The sequence below is a fragment of the Lutra lutra genome, chromosome 6 (assembly GCF_902655055.1).
Source record: "Lutra lutra chromosome 6, mLutLut1.2, whole genome shotgun sequence".
Classification (NCBI taxonomy): Eukaryota; Metazoa; Chordata; class Mammalia; order Carnivora; family Mustelidae; genus Lutra; species Lutra lutra.
In genome coordinates, this window is record NC_062283.1 from 90,571,853 (window position 1) to 90,581,299 (window position 9,447).

The 9,447-nt window shown below is 40.5% G+C and overlaps 1 pseudogene; it reads right to left on the minus strand.

The window, feature by feature from the left end:
• Positions 1-8,216: 8,216 nt before the first annotated feature.
• On the minus strand, positions 8,217-8,703 carry LOC125102852 (60S ribosomal protein L21-like; annotated as a pseudogene).
• Between the last annotated feature and the right edge of the window lie 744 nt (positions 8,704-9,447).

Sequence of the window (9,447 nt, forward strand, 5' to 3'; positions counted from 1 at the left end):
GCTCCCGTTTAGCAGAATGACTCCATTTGAAAGCCACCGCTGTGCCTTTGTGGGCAGTGGCAAGAGCTCCTGTATTGTCCAGGGTCCCCAAGAACATCTTAGAGAGACCAGGAGACCACAATTGAAATACTGACGTTGAGTTACTTTACCAGAGGCAAACACAGCATGGAAATCTGTTGTGTGTGCAGTAACTTCTGACAGTCAACTCTTGGCCTCCTCAGATACAGATTTATGGAGAGTGTGAAGCGAAGCATGAATCCAAATAAATATTGTTTTTCAAATAAATATTAGGTAATACCCCAGGGGAGGCTGCTGGTTCTTCTTCTGTGCAATGCCCATGTGTGCTTCAGTCTTTCCCTATTAGCAGAAAGAAGCTTAGAGAGATGTTATAGAAATGTTTTTGCTACATTCTGTTATGTCTAGGAGAGGATGTTTTTTAAGGAAAAAAAAAAATACCCATCACAAAAGAACTCTCTTTTGTTTGTTTTATGGCTAAAGGATGGCTTTATTTAAATTAAGAAACCCTTGTGATACTGGGAGGGAAACAAGGTAAACCCACAGAGCAAGGCAGGGGAGCTGGTCTTGCCTTTGTCCTTGATTGGCTGTTTGACCTTAGAGATGAGAATACATTTGTCTAGCAAGTTCTTTGAATTCAAAGTGCAAATAGCAGTAATTTCTATACCTTTTTTCTTACTTTGCACTTTGATTAATCAGGGTAAAGTAGATGGAGTTCTCCAGGAGACGGTTTGCTTTTTGTACAAGCCCACTGAGTAGTATTCACTGGGTTACCAGTGGATTTGAAACTGTGATCAGAACTGAATTGATCTCCTGAAATATGTGAGTCATTTAGATATCTGGGAATACCTGGTCATTATAAAACGTGACCAACATTTTAAAGAAATGGGTGCAAATACTTCTCTGACTTTAGAAACTCTGGTAACTTACATGACAGAGAAGGGATTCGGGTTCCTTGACATTCTCTGCTGACTATTTTCCATAGTTGTAAAGTGTTCCTTCTTGTTCTTCTGCTTCCTCTCTCTGGTTTTCTGCTTTTTACCCCTGCAGCCTTTTGTTCTTCTTTCCTTGGGGGTTCCTCTCTTACTCACAAGTGTGTGGAATCAGTACTTTAAAACTTAGGGCCACCAGAGGCTGTGGGAGTCAGGTGACAGTCTTTTGTTGGGAATGGCAGAAAGATTATGTTACAGTGTTCTAGATTCCCAAGGAAAAGAGGCTTTTACCATTCAACAGTTTAGCTGATTAATGAAGAGCCAGGACTGAGGGTCCTGTCTGAAGAGATAACAAACAAAACCCCAAAATGAACGCCATCTAAAATGCCAAGACATCGTAAAGAGTCTGCTATCAAAGCCACAGCACTTGGGAAAGGCCGAGATAGTGTGGTTTCCATTATTAGTGTTAGCTAATTTTTTTACAAAATGTATGGGGCACATATGATAAGGTCCGTACATAAAACTGGCTCTCTTGTGATTTGGCAGCTGAATTCTGCTAAAGTTGAGGAAAAGTCAGATGGAAAGAGAAACAACGGAGTAAACGGAAAAAACACACACTATCACTCAGTTGAGAAAAGCAGCCCATTGTGAACAAGTAAATGAAATAACGCCAAATCACATGGATTTACTTTTAACATGGTATGGAATTGTTTGCTTTTACTGTTACCAATTCAATTAATTTCACTTCTTTTAAAAAAAAACCTTTTAAGGTTTAAATGGTCATCTCTTTCAAATGTCCCCTCATATTCTGTCCTCTTTCCAGGCCCTTCTCCTGGGTCACGACCTCCTTTCAGGCATCCCAACATTTGCAGGCAGGTAGATCCTCTCCCGTGAGGGATCCTGAGCTTTTTGCTCAGCCCACTATGCTAGCAGTTACCCTAGTGCGCATGTCCACTTATGTGCTCTTTGCTGGCAGGAGGCACTCCTTAAAGTCAGTGGTCCCTTCTGAGTCGTCTTCACCCTCCGCACTAGCCCCTTCCCCAGCACTTTCCCCTCTTCATGTGACTGTTGACTTCCTCTTCTTGCTGAAATGTAAGCTCCCAGAGGACGAACACTCTCTCTTTCACCTTGTATTCTTAACATTTGCCACGGTGATTGATCCTTAATGAAATAAATATTCCACAGGGCGCCTGGGTGGCTCAGTGGGTTCAGCAACTGCCTTCAGTTTAGGTCATGGTTCCATGGTCCTGGGATGGAGTCCCACGCTGGGCTCCCTGCTCAGCGGGGATCCTGCTTCTCCCTCTCCCTCTGCCTGCTGCTCAGCCTGCCTTTGCTCTCTCTCTCTGTCAAATATATAAATAAAATCTTAAAAAAAATTAAATATTTCACTGTCAATCCAAAAATGTGTTTTTTTAGAATTGTTTACAAAGTAAGCCAAGTTTTAAAAACCTGCATGTTAAGCTTTCAATCAAATTTATCTCTGAATTGCATTCTAAATTGTAAATAGTTCTATCCCTCCACCAACGGTAATCCCAAAGATTCCTTCATTTCCTTACACATGGTGTATCCTCTGCCTGGAATCCTCCACTCACGTCTTGTTGGCTAATTCCCCCTCCTTCTTTCCATCCTAACTGGCCTCTGCTTCTTTTCAGTCATCTCCTTCTTTTCTCCTGCCCACCCAATCTGAAACAACTTCCCCCAACATAAGCACTTATCACATTCTGATTTTTCCTTAACATCATTTATCAAAAGTATAAGAGAAAAAAGAAAAGGTGTAAGAGATATATTTCTTTAATGGTTTGTTTCTTCGACTAGATTGTTCTCCACATGCGAATAGAGAATTTATATATTTAGTTTAGGATTATATTTCTAGCACTTAGCTCAGTATCTGTATGCAATTAATATTTGTCAAATGGTGATTTTTCTTTTGCTTTTCCTACTGTGTACAAGGTACTGTAGGAATACATAGATAAATAAGATATTGTTTCTAACCTTAAGGGGAAATCCGTATTTCCGATGCCTTTCAGTTGAAGAAGACACATGGTGCGGAGGATAAGGAAGAGTGTGAAGCTCTAGAAATTGAGTACTGAAATGTTTTCTTACCATGAAATATATAATAGTTGTACATTTGTTAAACATTGATTAAGAAAATTCATGGTGTAGAAAACTACATATTTATTCAGTAATGTTATTAAATAAGATTAGATGTTATGAATCAGAGCATTACATTATTTTGAGGGATTGTGGTATGTATGGGGAGAGACACATACTACCACTTTTTGATAAATTCGAAGTTTGGTAGCTACATATATATATCAGTCTCCCTGCACTAACAGCACCAGGGTCCCCAAACTCTGGTTTCTGGGTATCTAGGGCTCAGGATGAAGAATATCAGTGCCTCAGGGATATTGTCAGAAGGAGAGGGAGGTCCCAGAGAGTGGCTGGAAGGGTATCCATTCAGAGATTTGCCAAGTCCTAGTCTTCCTGGCATTGACATTTAAGTATGCCCCTCAGTTTGGCATTTTTTAAAAAAGTCATCTTTCTCTCCAAGGCTATCTGTATTAATTTACTCTTTAAATAACCAGTAGTTGCTCTGTATGTGTTTAGGGATGCCCATTTTTAGTTAAGAAGATACTGTTCTCCTCTATTTGCCTTAAGCTGTGATAGACAGTATGGAAATAAATATTTGAAAGTACAACAAGCCAAAGCATTATGTAATAGGTAAAAGCAAACCCATAAATCATCAAAAAATGCATAAATATTTATAGTGTTTAGCTGCTCAGGTATTGAAATAAAAAAAGTAAAAGTACTGTCACCTTTCTTTTAAAATTTTAGTCAGGAAATCTTGAAGTAAAGCAAAGAGGCCTTGTAGACAATGAAGGTGATGTAACAGTCAACACTTATGCTGGGCCAAAGTGTGTCAGATACCAGGCTAAGTGATTTGTAGATATTAATTCATTTAATCTTTATACCAACTGTAGTGGATGTTGTAGTGTGTCCAACAGATCTCGCTTCTAGGACAAAGCGTCTGTTCTCTCATTTCCCAAGGGGTTGTTTGCTGACAGCTTTTATCTCAATTCCTCTCTGGAAATTGCCCTTGGCAGAAAGGAACTGCCAGGCCCAAGGTTACATACCCATCCAGGGGTAGCCTGCATCCAGCGATTGGTATATTCAGGGGTACAAAGGTCTGGTTGACTTGCCTCGACTCAGGATATGTCTGCAAGGCCATTCTAGCCTCAGAGGTCTTTGTAGGAACAGCTGAGGCTCTGTTGCCACCGTGTTCCAGTTCCGCTTCACCGTTTTCTCCAACTGCCTTCCCTCATGTTTTTCCCAAGAGAACTCGCTACACCAATTTTTATCTCAGAATCTGTTTCCTAGGGAATCAGACAGTCACATCAACTTCATAATTTTTCTCATGGTATTAGTCAACCAAGGCCCAAAGGAAGAGTAATCAGCCCATAGTGACATGGTCAGGGTTCAGACCCCAGTAGCCTAGCTCCAGAACGAGCATTTTTGGCCACTGTGCTCTGTCTTAAAATAGGACAAGGTAAACAGATGGGTTCTGCCTGTGCTGGCTCTGCCTGCTTCTCAGGCTTAGTCTTGCTCTGCGTCCTCTCATCTTTTCCTCTTTCAGTCACGCTGGCCTGCCTGTAGTCCCCGTTCCTGGTCCTGAATGAGGGAGCGAATTCCTGAGGTGGTGGGGTTGGGACATTGGGATCGAGGCTGGAGATGATTAGAATCTTAAAGGAGGAATTTGGCCACCACAAAGAGAAGAAAGAAGAAAATGTGACTCATGCTATGGTTAGTAAATAATAATTTATGAAATATAAGTCTGAGGTTCTCAGCTTGGCGCAAAGCATTTTGTGCTGAGCACCTTGCTAAGTTCTTATTGTGAGGCACACAGGAGATACTGTCTGCATCCTTTGAAATTTATAACCATTTTGAGAAGAGAAAAATGGTGGATAAGAACAAAAGAACAACATGAGATAATATCCATCAAGAGCAAGATAACGTGACATATAGTCTAGAGATGTTTGTGAGACGCTTCAGATGAAATGAGGGAACTTTAGCTACAGGAAATATTATGAAAATGAGATTAATTACTAAGAGTTAGTGGTGAGCTTGTGTTGCATCTTCCTAAATTGAAAGGGGAAGGAAGATCATTCTTGGCAGAGAAGCAGATGGGATCATGTAAAGAGAGGCGTTGTCTCATTTAATCTTCCATTTTTCTGAGACGAGTGCCATAATCAGAATTTATGAGAAAGTGGAGGTGCAGAGAGGTAGAGTCGCTCTCTGTGACTGGCCGAACTGGTGAGCTGTGGAGCCAAGACCGGAACCCAGACAAGCTGCTTCCAGAGTGCGCGACCTTAATCACCATCCTTCAGAGCACAAGGTTAGAGGTGGATTGGGTTCAGGTTGTGAGGATGTTGAAATTGCAGGCTGCAAGAGTTCAGGGAGATCCGTTAGGCAATCGAAGACCTTCATAATCAGGGAAAAGCATGGGTTTGAAGGCAAACTGATGAACATTCTCATTCAGTGCTAGTCATTACTGGAAGGGTCGCTTAGCTATTTTAAGGCTCAGTCTTCTCTGTGATAAAAATGGGAATGACAAAACTCAACTCTTAAAGTTGTAGAGATGACTAAATATAATATATGTAAAACAATGTGCATAGTACCTGGTATGATTGTGGCGGGTCCTCAGCTACTAGATGGCCGATGCTGTTGTTTCAGTGTAGACTACTAAGCGTGGCTTGCAGGCGCCTGGAATAGATGGGACCAGAGGACAAAATACTGAAAATGGAATTTTAGGAAGAGATGGCTGCACAGAGTATGATGGGTTGAAAATGGATGGGGTGGGGGGAGGGGGTCGGATGCAGGTAAATTGAATACCACAAATTAGGGTTTACCAGTAGAAGAAGGCTACATGCAGCTGGGCAGTGGTTGCAGGAGCACAGAGGAAGTCAGGGAGACAGAGCCATACCTTAGAGGGAGAGTTGACAAGATACTGAACCCAGAAGACAAGAGAAGAGGCCGTGAACAACAGCTAGATGATCTGATGACCAAAAGGTTAAGAGAAAGGTAATATCATTGAAGGGGAAAATGGGGAAACTGAGGGAGATGCAGTAGTTGGGGACACAGTGATAAAGTAAAAGCCGAAGTGGAGTAACAGATGGGAACACCATTGAAAAGAATCTGAACAGTGGAATGATAAAAAGAATTAAGAAAGCAAATGGTCCCATTAGTTTTGATCTTGAGAAGGTGGACTTTCTGCTTGTGGTCTTTCCAGCTACAACTTGGAGGGAAAGAGAGTCAGGGAATGTGGCTGCATAGAACTGTGACCCTTGCCTACAAGGGAGCTGAAGTAGGAAGGGGTGAAATTGTGTTTCTAATGGGACAAGATAGAGTCACACATGCAGATGACAGGAGGGGTAGGTCCTGCCTGCTTGGAAACCAAATCCCTTCCTGTGCGGGTTCGATGATATTCTTCCTCAGAAACCAACCAATTCCAAGATGGACTCAGTGATTTTTAAGATTTTCACTTGAGGATGTTTTAGAGTAAAATTTCAAGACCACCGTGTTTCTTCTGTTCTTTTACTTTAAGAGCAACACGGTGGAATGCCTTGCCAACACCAAAGGGTTCAGAAGAACTATTTCTGTTTTTCCAAAGGGCTTAATAAGGAAACAGCTTATTCTCTCTGAGGAAAATGACACTTTGCAGAGGCCAAATATATTTCTGTAAATTGTGAAGGATAATAATATTGTTCTAATTAAGCTCTTCATGCTCACAGTATAGAGGCCAATCTGACCTTATACAAATAGGACAGTACGAGAAAAAAGATGCTACTGTCAAAAATGCTCTCACCTGGAGGATAAATGTCACAAATAAGCAGTTGCCAAAAAACTCTAGCGAGGCTAGAAACATCATTTTATTTTTCCAAAAGGATGGCTAGATGAATTTGTAAGTTGAGAAACTATAGGGAGCTAGAATCAGGGAATTTGAATGATTTAGCTGTGCTGAGCCAAGTGGCCTTTCTCAGAGTCTAGAATTTCTTATTTTCCAATAACAAAGCCTTAAATCCCTCAGGCAAATAGTCCTAGAAAAAATTTTTCATTATCGGCTCATTAGATGAATTTAACTCTGAGCTCTTGAAACGTATTTGTTTTACTGAGTATTAGTGATGCTTTCTAGAAGATTTCCTCATTTTTTCTGCCCTAAAAATGGTCTAGGTCAGGTTCTGATAAAGGTCCATCCTTTTTTTTTTCTTTCTTGTGGACTTATAAAGAAAGATGGAGAACAAAAACCCCAGGAGAAGCTTTCCTTAGTCTATCTGTGAGCCATAATGTTGTCTATTTATGTGTTTTTAAAATACACAATGAAAGATTATTTCTATATTCAGTGAAATATATTAATGGTGTGAAGAAGGAGGAACTCACTACTGTGCTTAAAATTCAATTAACTTGGCTTCAGGCTTGGTGTGAGATTAGCTTGCATAGTGATTTTTTTCTCTCCTTAAATGCTCACATTTTATTCTCAACCATTAATATAAATGTTCATGATGAAGGATCAATAAATGCCCTGGAAACTTTTTTTTAATTAGAGAAATTTTGCCTGTTTAAGGAAACAAATGTACTTGGGAAAGAAATATAGTACAATTTCATGCCCATTAACCAGGCATGTACTCATGCTACCTGTGGCTCTTTTGGGAAAACCTCTCATTTGAAGATTCCTAATTTCTGTTCTGTAACATGTTATACAATATCTGTTCTGTAACATGTTATACAATATTTGACTTCAGAGGGCAATTGCATGGCTTTTTTTGGGGGGTGATCGCAGAGTATGCCAGTCAAGTCTGCGGTGGTAAAAACATTGACCCAGCATCATAGAAGGGCATCTTCCTGAGTGACACTCTTGAACCACAGCAGTTTCCCACTGGAGAGTTACCCCTTCAACTTCTCTCATCTTCCAGGGCAAAAGCTCCAAGATGGCCCTTCTGATGGTTTAGATTCTCTTACACTTGGGTTCATTAGGAATCTATCAGTCCAAATGTTTAATCCACAGAATTCATTTTAAAAGTGGTACCTTACAGGGAGGCCCATGGAACAAAGAACTAATGGGAATGGTGGTGGGAAAGGGCACAGGAGTCAGGAGCTGGGGAAAGTAGTGTTAACCTTTTGCCGATTCTTTGGTTTTTTGTTTTGTTTTGTTTTTTGTTTGTTTTTTTGTTTTACAGTCTTGAGGTCTTTTTTTTTTTTCTTTTTTTTAATTTATCATGCCATGAATCAATGGGGAATGGGTTCCAGCAGCTCAGGTTCCTTTCCATCAGTTTCCCGAAAGTGTGCTTCTCTGGGTGGAGCAGGCTCACACTTCCACTGACCCCCCAGAGCTTTCTCTTTGGCTTCCTTCTTTTTCTTCTCATTTTCCTTCATGCACTTCAGGAAGCTATCTCAGCTCTTTGAATGCTTAATATGCTCAATACTTACATTGATACTTCTGGCCAGAATCTGCTCTTAACTTGTTTGTTTACAACACTGCCAACAACAGGCTGGGTAATACTGTATAGACTCTTCCAGTTTTGCCATGCTAATGTTTGTGGGGCGTTCCTCCTCAAACAATGCCCATTCTCTTGATGTCCACAATATCACCTTTCTTGTAGATTCACATGTGCGTGGCCAAAGGAACAACTCCATGTTTCATAAAAGGCTGGGAGAACATAGAGGGAGTTCCTCTCCTCTTCCCTTTTGTGTTGGTCATTTTGGCAAATTACTGGAAGTTGGTGGTTCTGGCTAAAAGGCTCTTTTACTGATTCTAAGGCCACCTAGGGCTGATCTCTATTGCTGTTGTCTATGAGGAGGAGAGGGAAAACATCACCCAGATTCTTCTTACCTCATGAGTTTCTGTTCATGAAACAAGAAGAACAATTCCAACTCTGAGAATAAGCCTTTACCCCTCAGGCACTATGTTAGGAATGGACACTAAATCTTGTTTCATCATCTACCTGTGCATGCGTGGAGTTTCTTATGCCTGGAATAAGTTAGCAGCACTCCTGTCTTTACTCAGTGTCCAGCAGTGTATGAAAAATGACCCACTCTTATGGAGAATAACCAAGTTTAAGCGGATGATGTATTTCGTTTGTGAAGAAAAGAAAAAGCAATTTCTCATGAGAAGCCCAATATTTTTGTAAAAGTTGAATAGGATGCTACTTAAGAAAATGTCTAGCTGCTTAAATGTAGAATGTGGAGAAGAGTCAAATCCAGGAAGATCCCTTTGCTCTAGCGTCTGTTTATTTTTGCTATATTATGAATTAGATAGTTCTGTTTGCTTTAAGCTTTTGTGTTCCTGTTTTGTTTTTCTGACTTGGTTCTCCTTTGATGATGTGAGTCAAGTCAAACCTGATGACCCTTCTCTTTTCCTACATGTTTTTTCATTCACAAAGTTGGTGGTGCAAAGGCAGCTTAGTTTTCACAGATATCGGTTCTTTATTTGTGCACATACTTATAT